Source organism: Halyomorpha halys, unplaced genomic scaffold, assembly GCF_000696795.3.
Source record: "Halyomorpha halys isolate HHAL.00 unplaced genomic scaffold, Hhal_1.1 Scaffold3.1, whole genome shotgun sequence".
NCBI lineage: Eukaryota > Metazoa > Arthropoda > Insecta > Hemiptera > Pentatomidae > Halyomorpha > Halyomorpha halys.
The window spans coordinates 1,062,683-1,078,565 of NW_027115249.1; the positions used below are offsets into that span (position 1 = coordinate 1,062,683).

The 15,883-nt window shown below is 30.9% G+C and overlaps 1 protein-coding gene and 1 non-coding gene across 8 annotated transcripts in view; one reads left to right on the forward strand and one right to left on the reverse strand.

The window, feature by feature from the left end:
• Nucleotides 1–15,883, reverse strand: part of Trpgamma (Transient receptor potential cation channel gamma) — a 980,713-nt gene that overhangs the window by 208,152 nt on the left and 756,678 nt on the right. The window lies entirely within an intron of this gene.
• TRNAH-GUG (transfer RNA histidin (anticodon GUG)) lies at nucleotides 11,754–11,825 on the forward strand. Its single transcript has one exon. It is a non-coding gene; the product is annotated as a tRNA-His (tRNA).

Consider the following 15,883-nt stretch of genomic DNA (forward strand, 5'->3'; position numbering starts at 1 on the left):
ACCTTATTAAAACAGAAAAAAATTACAAATTTTGTAAAAAAAAAAAAGTTATATAAACTTAAATTTACTTTTAAGTCACAATAATGCGATGTATTTGTTGCCATTCTAATAAAATATGTGCTATATTTATATAAGATACAAGCACACGAATAATAATTAGATTTAATGTTACGGGATATTAAGTAAACTACAAGTACGGTGGGATGCTGATAGATAAAATCTTTTTAGTTAGTAACAATATTTAATAAATTTATTATCAATATTGTTTATAATTAAAATATTTATAATTTATATTTTTCCTATCTCTGTTAAAAATTTTCACTAATTCACAAACTCTAAAATAAGTCAATGCAAACCTTAAAAACTACATTAATTACCCCAAATTTAAGGCCTAATAATAGGGAAGTGGCTAAAAGATAAGAAATGGGAAAATGTTATGTGCGTTGATAAATACAAAATGAAACCCCACTGCTTTAGGCATATCGTGAGTTAGTAGCGCACACAAGAGCGTAAGATAAACGACCCCCCTGGCTATTAAGAAATATCGAGAGCTTTGAATAAGATGGTCGAGGATTAGTTAAAGAATCGATTCTCGGGACTATCGATAACTGCGTCCCTCTTCGATAAGGGGCTTGATGAATGGTCCGCGGGCTCTTTAGTTGTAAATTCTTAAAAGCCCCCGCTCCCCCCCCCCTGTTCTGGCTCGTTCATCATTTGTCAAGAGCAGGGGATGAGGAAAAAATTAAAATGATAAAACAATTCACTTTTCAATCTTCCTGTTGACTTTTTGTTCTTTTTCTATCGGTTAAGTAATCGAGAATGGATTAACGGCAAATAGAGAGAGTTTTCCTGAAAACTTCAGATCTCTCTCACTTCTATTTTCTAACTCAAAGGAATTTATATACAATAAGTACCACTTTTGACTGTAAAAAAAATACTAGAAACATTGAGTTTTTATAAAAAATTTTGGTGGAAAATCTATATTCATATTAATAAATAAATACAGTAATAAATTTATAATGGAAAATATATTTTTTGTTATTTTTATTTATTTTATTTTATTAAGTGTTTCGACCACTAGGGTTATTTACACTGGAATTACAAAGTTAGTAAAAAACAATAGACAAATCCACAAAGTAACAATTACAGAGCTAGAGTAAGAAAGTTATAATTTCTATTTTCATTTTGAAAAAGTTGAAATAACAGAGTTACAATTGCAATTGACATAAGGAGTAGACATGAACCCTAACATGTTAAAGCGTGTTAAATGGAGAAACTCATGTTGAGTGGAGAAATATTTCCATATTTTACCATGGTTAAACTATATAACTATTTCGTCAGTCTGCTGGTGTACCTCAGGGTAGTATCCTTGGTCCTATTATCCTTTATACAGTTCTCACATCTGACATCCCAAACCATCCTAACACTATCCTCACCACGTATGTGGGTGATACATGTCTATTGTCTGTGAACAATGATCCTTACATTGTATCCCAAACCCTCCAATCCCACATCACCACTGTTGAAGATGGTGCCAAAATTGGAGGATTAAAATGAATTCCAATAAATCCCACCAAATCACATTTACCCTTCGTCGTAACCAATGACCTCTTGGCCTACAGTATCCTTTAATAATACCCCACTTATTCCTGTCGAACAGATCCGTTACTTAGGACTACATCTCGACAAACGACTGACATGGAATTCTCATACAAGACTGAAAAGACAGGAAATAGCTCGTCGAATTCGACTATTACAACGTTTCCTAGACAAACGGTCTAAATTGCCAATCCATTAAAAAAGACTGATATACATGACTATTATAAGGCCTATCTGGTCATATGGTGTTGAGTTTTGGGGCTCCACTAAACCATCAAATTCCTCCAGAATCCAATCCTTACAGCCCAAATTATTAAGTCATCCATCATGACCTTAATGTCCCCAATGTACCAATACTTCAATGGAAAACTTCCCAACCACCCATATCCACTTGTATCTAACCTGGCCTCTCCTTCATTAGCTAATAATCCTCCTAGGCGTCTGAAAAGAAGATGGCCTCCGGACCTTCTCCTCTAGAAATGTTATTGGAGTTCTATCAATGGGTAGATTCTCCACATGTTTGTATCATGTCACTATCTCACCTACAGGAAACTTACTTGTTGTATATATTTTATACAGTTGTAAATAACAATAAATAAATGATTAAAAAAAAACAAAAAAAAAACAGAAAAAAAAGTATAACATTTAACATGGTTGAGAGTCAGTTACTAAGTTTGTTAAATGGAGAATGACGTCTCACAACAAACTAGCTGAGCTCGTTATCATTTCGTTTGTTGTGTTAGGTTACTTCCTCATAGTTGGTGTGTTAGTATAGTTAAGATGTTTTTAATACTGATAAAGGAATGAATGACAATAATAATAATGTAATGACAGTTGTCAATTAGCTCATCTTGAGTCTCTTCCTCACAAGTTAAAAATTCAACAATACACACTTTTCACTAACTTCAAGCATGTTGTAATAAATTACTTTAATGAAAAAATTAGAAATAAACAGTAAGATGAAGTTTTGGAATGAAAGATTATAAAACTATTAAGCATTTTAAATTTAACAAGAATTTAAATAGGGCTGCTCACAATCCTATACTTATAACATTCATCATGGAAAAACATTTTACATTTAACACAACATAATGGATACCTCTGTAGTTAGTAAATTATAATATTAAATTATGCATCCACTTATACATGCTTTAATTACAGTTAGACTATATGTGATCATAGATTTTACTAGTTTCAAAAAAGTGAAAAAGTTTGATTGTTGTTGTTGGATATTCTCTCAAAATTTACTGTAAATCTGAAGAAAATCGCTGTGAGCAATGAATTCAGTGAGAATGTGCCTAACGGTGAGATCGTTTCTGCAGTAGCGACATATCGGTGCGTCTTCTTTTTTCATGAGAAGATTGTGGGTGAGTCGAGTATGGCCTATCCAGAGACGAGTTTTTTCTTTTATTTATTTATTGATATTTGCAACTGTATAATGATAATGATATGATACAGCATGTAGAGAAACTACCCAGTAGTAGAACTCTAAAAACATTTTACAATATAAGGTCATGAGGCCATTTTCTTTTCAGGCACCTGGAATGGAAGAGGAAGCAAGGTTAGAAACTAGTGGGTTTGGGTGGTTAGGGAGTTTATACAATTTGCACTTCTTTAAATGACGTTCTCTTAAGTTTTCTTGTTTTGTTCCTACTTTTTAAGATATAGAGATCCGAATGAAAAATTAGTTTTTTATATCGCTTTGAAACAGCCACCATTTTTTATTCCCCCTACCTATACATGGCAGACTCATTTTTGACTAGTAATTATACATAGCTTGCATTAAAGTAATGAAAAATTGGGTGAGATAACTGCCTTTTTTCCCCTCTTGAGCTCTTGTACTATAAGAATATGGTTGTAACGAGAATAAGAGCGTGTGTGAGGGGGGGTATTTAGAACGACAGAGTGTAGTTCGTTTTAAAGTAATAGAACTTCTTTTAATGTGATAATTGGGGATACATTGTGGATGAAGTAGTTATTTTTTACTGTTAAGAACGATATTTTATTATAATAACTTCCCGTATAACTTTCTGTTTTTGAGCTTTACTGACCATTTTGTGGGACTTTATTATTTATTCTAAGGGCACCTTAAGACGCGTAGATCCGTTAAAGACTTGAATTCATATTTTTTAGGTTTGAAGGTTCAATTCCGATAGGACCAATCGTTCGCTACATACAACTGTCCCGTGACGCCCCTCCAAACCCAAATCTACTGTCATAAAACAATCCTCCCACCTACGTTTCGGTTCGTCAATAACATTCCGTTCTTTACTAGTCCCACAACCTTAAACGCCCATCTTATTCGCCTCAATGCTCTAACCTGAATTATATTTAGCGAGTGCACTTCCCTCAGTTCAGTGTTGTGTATCCTTCTAAAATTTTCCGTTAATTCATGCTTTATCGGTCCGAATACTTTATTTTCAAAGTCCTTAAGGCGCTGTTCATCCATTTGTGTGAGAGGCCACGTCTCGCATCCAGTGGGCAAGTAATAGTTTTGTAAATTTAACTTTAATATTTTGTTCAAATCCTACGTAAAATCCTTGATACTCCTTATTACGTCACAAATAAACTCAGCCACAAAGACCTTAACATCCCATTCGTTGCAGATTTGGCCCAAGACAGATATGCGTCTTTTCATTCCAAACTCCTTACCCATCCTAACCCATTAATACTTCATCTTTGATCCTCAACAATCCCTGATAATCCTCCGAAGCATATGAAAAGAAGATGGCCACGGGGCCTTCTAATTTAAATTAATGCCAGAAGTACCACCAATGGGTGGTTCCTTCCCAAGATTTTCAAGTGTATATGAAACATACAAAATATTTACTTATTGTATTTATTATTTGTACAGTTGTAAATCACATTAAATAAATTTAAAAAAATTGTTTGTCCTCATCAAATTCGTTTTTTCTAGTTACCTCAGAATCTAACTACTTAAAACCTACCTGTTCAACTGTAGTTCCTCATATACCTATATATCGGCTAGTGGTCCTTTTTGCAAACCCCTTAAAATTGTCAAAAAAAAAAGGTCAGCAATGCTATATCCTATCCTAAACAGAAATTCCAAACTAAAACAAGAAACAACTGTTATATTAAAAACAATTCTCAGGCCACTGCTGATGTACGGCTGCGAAGTCTGAGGAGCGGCATCCTTTACGAAAAGGAAAAAAAACTACAATATTTTCAAAATAAAGTCCTAAGAATCGAAGTTAATGCTCCTTGGTTCATAAGAAATAGCCAATCGCAACGTGAATTATAGATGGAGTCAATAGATGATTATATCAAAAAACGGTTCATGAAGTTCCACTCCCAGTTGCCGACAGTTAAAGGAGCAGTGATCTACAACCTGGGAAACCCAACCTCAACCCGAAGACTGAAGCTACAGTCATTATGTTATAAACTTTAATAAATATAAAATTAATTCATAGTCACACTGCCTCAATTTCACTTTTTATTATTACTCATTTTATTTATTCATTATTATTATTTTTTTCTCTTTTCTTCTCTTGTCCCTTTTTCAAATTAACTTGTTTCTTTTTACTATTTGAGGATGATTGTTTGTTTTATTTAAGTGTACCAATATGATTATTTTTTGTTAATAATTTTACTTTCCTCTTTTATTAAGAAGCATTATTCTTATCTATTTATTTTCTTTTATTTTTTTTATTTTAATAAGAACATTGTATATAGTTAGGGGTGTCTTTTGTTCGAGACTATACCCCTCCCCCCATAATCAACTGTTAAAAAAAATATATATATAATATAACGGTTATATTTACCATGTAAGGCCCACCAGGCCGATCTGGTATAAAATAAAAAAAACATTTATGGTACCTATATTCCTTTTACTATTAGATAAAAATAAATTTGAAACATTAACAACCAATCAAAACCCTAAACAGAATTCTATTAATTTACCACCTTTTTTAATAAGACATAGAAGTTTCAGTAAAGCCACTCCTTGTAGTAAGTCGAGTAAATGGAGAATATTTTATATTTATTTTTTCCCAATTATTTTTTTTAATAAATAGAAAAATATAAAATATAATATTACACTCCCTTCTGCTATTAATCTAACGAGAAAGAGATTTTTCCAATTTTAAAGTCGTTAAAGGAGGCATCAGTTACAGACTGGGAAATTGTTGGAATAAACTTCGATGAAAAAAACTGGAATCCCTTGGGATATCTAATCAGACTTAGTGGGATAGAGGAAGATTGATGCGCTCCTTTGATAGTAATTGGGGTATCTTTAGGTTTCGGGTTCTATAGGGGAGAGGGGGCCTTGATTATAGGTTTTGTGGAAGGGTCTAGGGGGAACCACGACCAGAACCCTTCAAGAACCTTCTCCAGCCCTCCAGGCTTTTCTTCCAGTATTCATCCTTATTTAGTATCTTTCTAAGCTCTCTCATTAAGTTTTTTATATGAAGGGACCGATCTGTTAGTATTTAGTTCTCGTAAGCTCCATAGCTTGTATAATTAGAGGCATACAGTAAGCTGGGTTTTATGGAAAATTAAGTCCTTAGGGAATCTCATTAAACAAGCCCGAAAAAAATAATAATAATAAAATCAGGTTATTAATAACTTTTCTATATTTAGGATGATTGTACAGGTTTATGGTATATAAATGTACATATATGGTATGCTCAAAAACAGATTTAAGGATTCAGGTTATGAAGTGATGGTAACAAGCTTCTAAGATCATTAAATGATTTTTTTCTTTTTTTGAGGTCATTAAAAAAAACTCTTTTCAATAGTAAGTGGTTCCAGCATAATGAATATGAACAGGTGTTTTATTCACTTCTTAATCAGAGCTTAAAATATTTCTTTCTTTTTTTATAATTTATTTATATGATACTGTACTAAAAATATACGCAAATAAATTTTTTGTTAGTTGTACATGGCATGATACAGATTTCTGGAAAATCTACGCATTGATAGAACTCCAATTACATTTATAGAGTAGAAGATCTCGAGGCCATCTTATTTCAGACTCCTAGTTGGATTATTAGGTAGAGAAGGAGAGAAGGTTAAAAACAGGTGGGTTTGGGTGCATGGGAAGTTTGTCATGGAAGGTTTGATGTCTGGTTGTGGATAAATCGGCAACATATAGAACATTGAGGTCCTGACAGATTTGAGCAGAAGTAAGGAGCATTAAGGATTTTAGGAAGAGTTTGGATTAGTAAGGATTCGATACGAGAGGAATTCGAAGGTTTATCTCAACTATGTATGTCCAGATAGGCACTACTTTAGACATGTGTATCAGTCTTTTGAAATGGATTTGAAGTTTGGACGGTTTGTCGAATAAGTGCTATAATATTCGAAATCGACGTGCAGTTTCCAGTGTTTCAGTCTTGTGTGAGTATTCCAAGTTAGTCGTTAGTCCAAATGTAAAACTACCGTTACCTAACGGATCTGTGCGACAGGAATAAGTGAGGTACAAGGATAAATGCGATTTGGCGGGATTTATTGGAATTTATTTTAATCCTCCAGTTTTGATTCCGATCTTCAAGGTTGGTATTGTGGGATTGGAGGGTTTGGGATACAATATAAGGTCATTATTCATTGATAACAGATATGTGTCATCAGCATACGTTGTGAGAATAGTGGAGGAGTTGGGATGTCAGCTGTAAAAACTAGAATTATTTTTTTAATATCTTTTTTGAAATTTGCAACTGTGCATAATAATACATTTAGTAAATTAGAGTAAATTTAGAGTAGAATAGCACTCTAATGACTTTTTACATTAGCAGGTCATGTGGCCATCTTCTTTTCAGGTGCCTCAGAGGATTGTCAGGAATGGAATAAGAAGCAAGGTTAGAAAATATTGGGTTTGGGTAGTTAGGGAGTTTATAATGGAAGAAGTGATATCTGGTTCGGACTAGTTTGGTTACATAGGGAACATTAAGGTCTTTATAGATGATTTTATTTGTAACAAAGTAAGAAGCATTGAGGATTTTACGAAGGATTTTGGATTGTAAGGATTGAATACGAGAGGAATTCGAAGGTTTAGTAGAGCCCCAAAGCTCATCTCAGTATGTCCAAATTGACCTTATTACAGTCATGTAAGTGTTCTGTATTGAATTGGAAGTTTGTTCATTAAGTGCTGTAATAGTCAAAATCGACGTGGAGTTTCCTATCTTTTAGTCTTGTGAGAGGATTTCAGATTAGTCGTTTGCAAAACTAGAATTAAAATTTAAAAAAATAAAACTACAAAGCAATTACGAGTCATGGGTTCAGTATTTTTTCATGGAACTATTGTTTCTAGACCAATTGTTGTGCAAGGACGTTTTGGTAAAGATCATCCTGAATCGCAAGATTTTGCTCTTAACGCATTTAATGATTTACTGATAGTATAAAAAAATCAATAATATATATACCGTAGCTGAAGTAAAGGTTTCAAAAGATTGATGTTAAAGATTTTTATTATTATAAACTATGAGTGATTCTATGTTGAATTTATATGTATATATTGTGACTATAATTTAAAATATTGCCATTTAGTTACAAGGGAAAACAATGTATTGGATATTGGATAAAGAGAGAAAATATATTTTCAGATATTTGGATAATAATGGTAAAAAAATCAGATATTACTCATTTTAAATGAATAATACTATAGTGGAAGAAGGTAGTTGACCGTATGAAGTAGATTATAGGAAGATAGTCCGGGTGGCGGTCAATAAAGCTATCAAAATAGTAAAAGAGAACTATTTATTGTTAACCAACGTTTCGGGCCACTTTATAGGGATTCGCCAGGGCTAAGTGAAAACAAGACAAATAGAAAAAGATGTTTGTAATACTTTCTCATACTAAATTTCTAATAACTGAGGGTTAACTATAAATAATTAACATTTCTATTTTGATACCTTTATCGACCACCACCCGAACTATTTTCCTGCGATCTAATAATACTATACCTATATACGTTTCAAACAATTATTTATTTAATTGTTATAAATATGAAATGAAATGAAATGAAAAAATAACTTTATTCTGGGACATATGTCCCCTAAGAATAAATACATGGTTCACACAATGAGATTTTTATCTCCCAAGCGTTTACAAATTTTCAAATAGTAGAATGAAATTACATTGGTATATTGGCTTTACTACTGTTTATAATGTTAATCAATACCTGCCTATTTATTTGATTACAAAGATGCGGAGGTTTGGTTATTCAATAAATGAATAGGAATAGGTGTTGTTTAAAGGAGAGAATGGATGAGGACTGGCGAATGGAGATGGGAAGAGAATTCCAGAAGGAGGTTGCACGTATGACGAAGGATTTGCTAAAGAAGGAGGTTATATAGGAGGGCATATATAAATCATTCGGCTGGGATCTGGTGTTTAATGAATGGATGGATGAACGAAGAGTGAGGAGATCTAGGATATAGGTAGGTTTTTTGATGTTAAGAACTTGGAATAGAAAAACACCAAGGAGGTATTGCCTTCGGGAGGTTGGATAGAGCCACTTCAACTCGGAATACCAGCGGGAGACTTGAGAGCACATTGGGAACCCAAAGATAAATCTTACAAAACAATTCATGGGTCTCTTCAGTCTCAACTCTCGTCAAATATGCTCTCGTCAATATGAGTCAAATATGCTGAGTATGTTTGATATTTGAATAATATACACACTGTATTTGGGCTCTACACATTTTTCAGTAAAGTGATTCAACATTTGGTATGATTTCATTTACTAATCATTAACGAATGGTTAAAGAGCAACCAGGCAATCTCGAGAGTTTTCAAGTTTAGCTCGTGGTTAGCTGCCAAACGAAATAACAGTTATAATAACTAAATTATGATCAGATGGGCCTTCTGCCATCTCAATGTAGTTTTGTAATTTAGTCTGTAATGTTTCGTTAAATATTTTAACTTTTTTTTTTTTAAATATTTTGTAAACTCGATAATTATCTGTTGCACCAGAAAAGACAACCATCAAATCTAGCGGTGAACATTACCGGGTAGTGTTTAGTAGATAGCTGGTTAAACTGAGATTTAGAGAAATCTACGTTTAAGTAGGTAACCGTACAAGGAACCTTACATAGTGACAGTTGGATCTGATATCTAGCAAAGGCGTATTGTAAATAAAATCGTGTATTTTAATTTCTTGTTTTTTTATTTCTCACTAAATTATGGTACATGGATAGTTCAATATCGCTTTATGTTTTAGTCCTGAAGAAAGGCTAATATTCAGACGAAACGTCTGCATAAATAAAATTAATTTTACCTAGAGTTCATTATTCATTCACTGACCATTTTATCACATTCAAAATATTGATATTTTGAAAAATTTAAAAGAACCAGTAAACCAGATTTCACTAAATAATTTAAAATTAACTTAATAATAGTTTAATCGTGACTAAATATATTTTATAAATGAATATTTATATTAATTTTTATTTTATTTTATTTCGGGAAGTGGGGTAGTTCTATAACTAGTCGCTGCGCTACTAACACGAGGACTCAGGTTCGAATCTGGAAGTGGCATATAATCAGTTATTCCGTTACTGCAGCCATGAGTCAAACCTGTAGGTTCTGGATTCTTGCTTGGGTCCCACCCAGCCTCATAAAGTGGGGCGGTTCAGCGTGGTCATGAACAAATCACCTTCTAGTATAACCATATTCAAGGAAACCGTATTTCCTTAGAAAGTACTTGAACACTTTATGGATTCTAGCGGTACAGAATTTTATTTATTTTTTTTTTCTGACTATTATTCCATTTCTTTTCAAATTCAATAAGATGGATTTGATCAAAATAGATGATTTAACAGACAACTTCAAAGAATCAGTTGTTCAAGCTATAATAAAAAAGAAAGAATTCTGTTCACGACCAAATCATTTTTATAGTGTTCAGATGAAGAATTGTTTCAGCGATTTTAACTGTCAAAAGTGGCTGTTAAATCAATTTTAAATTTAATTGAAACTCCTTAACCACTCGAACCCATTAGTTTATAACCTTACTTCCTCTTTCATTCCGAAAAATCCTACGAGGTGTCTGAAAAGAAGATGGCCTCGAGATCTTATATTGTAAAAATGTTAGAGTGCTACCAATGGGTAGTTTCTCTACATGCTTGTACCATATCATTATGATGTTACTTAAAATTTACTTACAGTTGTAAATATCAATAAATAAAATTAAAAAAAAAAAAAAAAAGTACCCACAATTTCTAACATTATCTCAGTTCTAGATAACCTTGGTAACCTGGTTAACAAAACTGTAGATCAGAAACAGTTCCCTAAGTTACCAGAGTTTTACTAAACACACTTTCAAATCTGAGTTATACAAAGCTTGGTTTAAATGGCCCTTAAGCTCTCTTCGATAGTTAGCTTTAATGGGATAAGTAAGGAAATATTATTTTCATAAGTATGATTTTGTAACATAAATAGAAATAATTATTATATGGTTAAATATCAATCCAATTATTTATTATATCTGTTAATTATTTATAAAATCAGTAATTCACAAATAGTAAAAAAGTTTTGGGATTTTTTTTAATCTGCCACAACCTTGAACAGTAAGTCATAGTAATAAAATGATCACATTGATACCAAAATTATTAAATAATAATAATAAAATCTCTATATGTATATAAACGGAAAGATAAATAAAATGAACATAATATAACCAATAATTTGAATTAATATAACAATAACATAAAAGCACTAATCACATTTACCCTTTTATATTTATAAAATATTAACACTCTCGCCCTAAGGATCCCCGAAACCACTCAATCCTCCACGCATGAGCTACCAGAGTCACTGGTAATGAGCCAGTGGAGGCTGAGTAAGTGCACTAAAGCTGCAAACATTCTACTTGAGTGGATCGTCTGGCCATCACCAGAACTCCAATGTTTGATGCTAAGGTTGAGCTCCAAAGATCATTGTGAGACAACCTGCGATTTTGCAGTCGTAAGATAGATTTATATTTTTTTAGCATTATAATTAATTGAAAGTATTATTGAATATAATATTAGTGGAAAGAATAAACAAAAACAATTTATAATGAATTTTTAAATATAGTATAATTTTTTTCAAAAATTCTTTGGGAGTACTCTGTCGTGTGAACTGGGACAAACTACCACTTCGCTCCCTTTCACGCCTCAACTTCTTTCAGCGAACGGGTTTCCATTACCTCCTGGACAGCCGTGATCGTCTAGTGGTTAGGACATTGCGTTGTGGCCGCAATAACCCAGGTTCGAATCCTGGTCACGGCAGGAGATTTTTTATAAATTTTCTTTCAAAATATTATTTTGAGTATTTATATTTGTTTAATATAAAACTGAACATTTTTAAAAGTTTAGATAAATGATTATTGCAAATATACTTACAATATTACGATATACTGAGTGGAGTAGAATAGTATAGAAATAGATATAATAAATAATAATAATAATAATAATAGAATGAATAGAATCGAATAATATAGAAATAGAGTAGATTAATAAATTGAGAGAAACGAAAAGATAAATGAATAAGAAAAATTTTTAACTAGTTTTACAATCTTCATTTCCACTTGTTACGAAATAGATATGATATGCTTCAACAATGTTGAAAATGCTCCAAAAATGTATTTTATATTCAGTTATTATATCATTGAATTTGACCAATGATTTTTATATTTTTATTTGTGCTTTGGTGTGTACCTTTTTACGTATAGTTTATTCCAACAAATAGTTTAAAAACATAATGTGTGCAAGGTTAGTTCATAATTATTTTATTAAAGAATTATATGTTTTTTTATATTAAAAATATACAAAAAAGTATATAAAACATACAACACATAGACAATGAAAAAAAAATCAAAAGAGTCGGTTTGTTCTCGATACTTAATAAAAAAATAAATAGTAATTTACGAAAAGGATAAAAAAAAAATTAACTATTCAAAAACCGTTCATTGCGTTAAAAAAATAAACATATTACAATACTTGCTAATTTACAGTGTATTAATAACAAATTATTTTCAATAAAAGCATTCCCTATCACAGTTAGACCCCATCTACGTGTGTATTTCTATCAGATGTGTATATTTTGTATATAGCATAAACCCCATCTACGTGTGTATATCTATCAGATGTGTATATTTTGTGTATAGCATAGACCCCATCTACAGGTGTGTGTATTTTATCTATTATATACTATCATTATCATTTTATCTATCACTAATCCCTCGCAAGCTAACTGATATCTCCTTATTGTGGCTGCTTACAAACTATTTTACTTTACGATCTTAAGGATTGTTCTGGACAGCAGGTCCTCTACACGAAATATTTTCCCTAATTTCATATTCATATCGAACCATTAAAACTTCTTGCAGGAGGAACATTTTAGCTGGAGTTTTCTCTGACCATCGCTGGTAGCCATTTTTGGCCTTAATTTTACTTACTTATTTGATTTTTTGTTTTTGTCACTCCGGCTTAGTGAGTGGGTGTAATAAAGTGTTGTATTAACGTTCTTATGATGAGAGGTACTATAGAAGTGTATTTTTGATATTATCATTAGCATACATATATATTTTTCAATCATAATCAAATATATATTATGTTTATAGTATGTATCAAATATATTATCTTTAAATCAGAGTTACCTATTAGTATGTTGATGAAGTAATAATATAATAAAAAAGTATTACAAATAACATAAATAGTTCTCTGAAAACACACACACCACCTAAATTATCGTCAAATATTTGTACTAAACTTCGAATGAAGGTGTCAGTTCGCTTTGCGAAAGTTTCTCTGATGGAACTGGCCCGCACAACACAACTGTATCGATGCAGTGGCCTAAATCCCTTTGTAGGCGTTATCCACTCAATTGCTTGATTATCCTTTTATTTTATTGTTTATTGAATATAATATAATTTATAATAATGTTTATTATATATGAAACAATTCATGTGAGAGTTTTTATATAACTTTTAGATTTTTTAAATTTTAAATTTGTTTTTGTTTCTGGAATAAATACGTTGGTTTCTAAGTGAAATACACGAATATTGATGTTTTGACATTGTTGATGATACATTTTTTTAAATGTTATGTAAACAGTTATTTTACTTTTTATAAGTAGATTTTTTAATATTAATAAATTCTTTGAAGTTTAATCTTTTTATCTTTTAAAACTTCAAAAAAACCAAATAAACTCAAAACTAAAAAAATGTTGACTTGTATGGGGTTGCAATTGTATGCTGAAGAATACAAATCGTCCTTTTACCTAATTTATTAATTCTAATAGCAAAGAAGCAAAAAATCACAAAAGTAACGATTCGAGCATTAGAAATAATTATTTATTTACTTTGTATATATCAACTGTTTATTATTTAAAATTGTAAAAATATTAAATTCGTATTGGAACATGGTGTTTGACCGTGTATAATAATAAAAGGAAGATGATCTGAGTGTGGTCAAAGAAAAGAAAAACTCAAATAATAATAAAACTATTTAATGTGAGCCAACGGTAAAAAGTATGAAAATAAATAGATAGAATAGTATAAAATGGATTAGGAATAATATTTAACTATGGTGTAGCTAATTAGGATTTAAAATGTGTAAAAAATTCTAAAGGAGGAGATGGAGGTGGTTGTCGCCCTGATGAAGGCTGGAAATTCTGGCCGAAACGTTGGCCCTAATAAATAAGTTTTTTTTAAACTTATTGGTGTTATGCTCCGACCGCACCCCCAACTATCTTCTCCTCATATATATTATCCAATGTCAATATCTTCTCATCCTTAGTAAAAATATCTATAAAACTGAACATAATAATAAATAAGAATTACAAAAGCTTTTAGACAATTAATGGAAACGGTAATAATAAAAAATAAATATAAAATTCCAGTACACACTAAAAGAAGGAAAAAAAGGAATAAGAGTTAAAACAAGATAAATAAAATAAAGGAAAAAAAATAATAAAATGGGAAACCTATCTTAATGAATGCAGGAAAGCACAACTATAAAACAGATGGTAGACGAGATAGAGAAATGGATTGACGGTTAACTCATACATTTGAAAATTATGTTTAAGTAAAGATATTATTAATAAAATAAAGAAACTATTAAAAATAGGCAAACTTCAAATGGTAATAAATATAATATTTTTATTATTATTACCATTTTATTATTATTATAGGAAGAAAATATTTTTTTCTAGGCCATATTATATTTATCATATTATATAAGATCGCTGATAGACTGCAGTAATAAATAAGTAACAAAATTAATAGTAATAAATTCTGTTTCGTTCATTTTTCTTCCTTTATCCTTGATTTTATTCTTAGCCCCCTTTTTCCTCTCTTTGTTTGTACTTTCTTTTATATTTCTTCTTTTTATCTGTTACTATTTCTGTTTTCATTTACTGTTTATAAAGTTTTCTTTTTTCTTTTTTTCCATTATAAACTCCCTAACCACTCAAACCCCCTAGTTTCTAACCTCGCATCCTCTTCTATTCCTCACAATCCTCCCTGCTAATGTAAAATTTCATTAGAGTGCTACCAATGGGTAGTTGCTCTACACGCCTATAACACTCCATTTTAACTAAGATCATATTTACTGAATGTATTATATAATATACAGTTGTAAATTTCAATAAAGATAAATTAAAAAAAATATATATATTTTTTAAAATTTAATTTCTACGTTTCAGTATATACCCTTATAATTTTCCATTTACTTTTTACTTATGTTAAGTGTTTGTATCTTTTTAGCTCTGACGAAGCCCTGCAACGTGGGGCGAAACGTTGGCACAATTAAAATAGTCATTTGAGTTTTATTTGACCGCACCCGGACCATTCTCCATTTATTATATTTATTGTATCTTTTTTTAAAGCCCTTATGAAGCCCTGTTATGTTGGGCGAAACGTTGGTTCATATTAAGTAGTTTTATTACTATTTGAGTATTTTTTTTTTTATCGCACCCGGACAATTTCCTACAATCTAAATAATAGGTTTCACTATATTTTTCCTATGTATACATATGAAAGATCTAAATATTTATTCGTAATCTAGAAGATATTATTAATTAATTTATGAGTGTAAATGTGACTAGAAGTTCTTTTATTTTTATCATTATTTTATTTTATTTATTCATTTTTTCATGTTCATAGTTTAATTATGTTCATTTTCTTCATCCTTCTGTTTGTATATATTTTAAGAGAGATTTTATGTACTTTTTCATTTATTTATTTATTTTTCATTTTTATTTTATTTTAGTATGAATGTGATTATTCATCACTATTACCTATACACAACGGTTTAAAGAAGAATGTAATATCTATCAATAAATA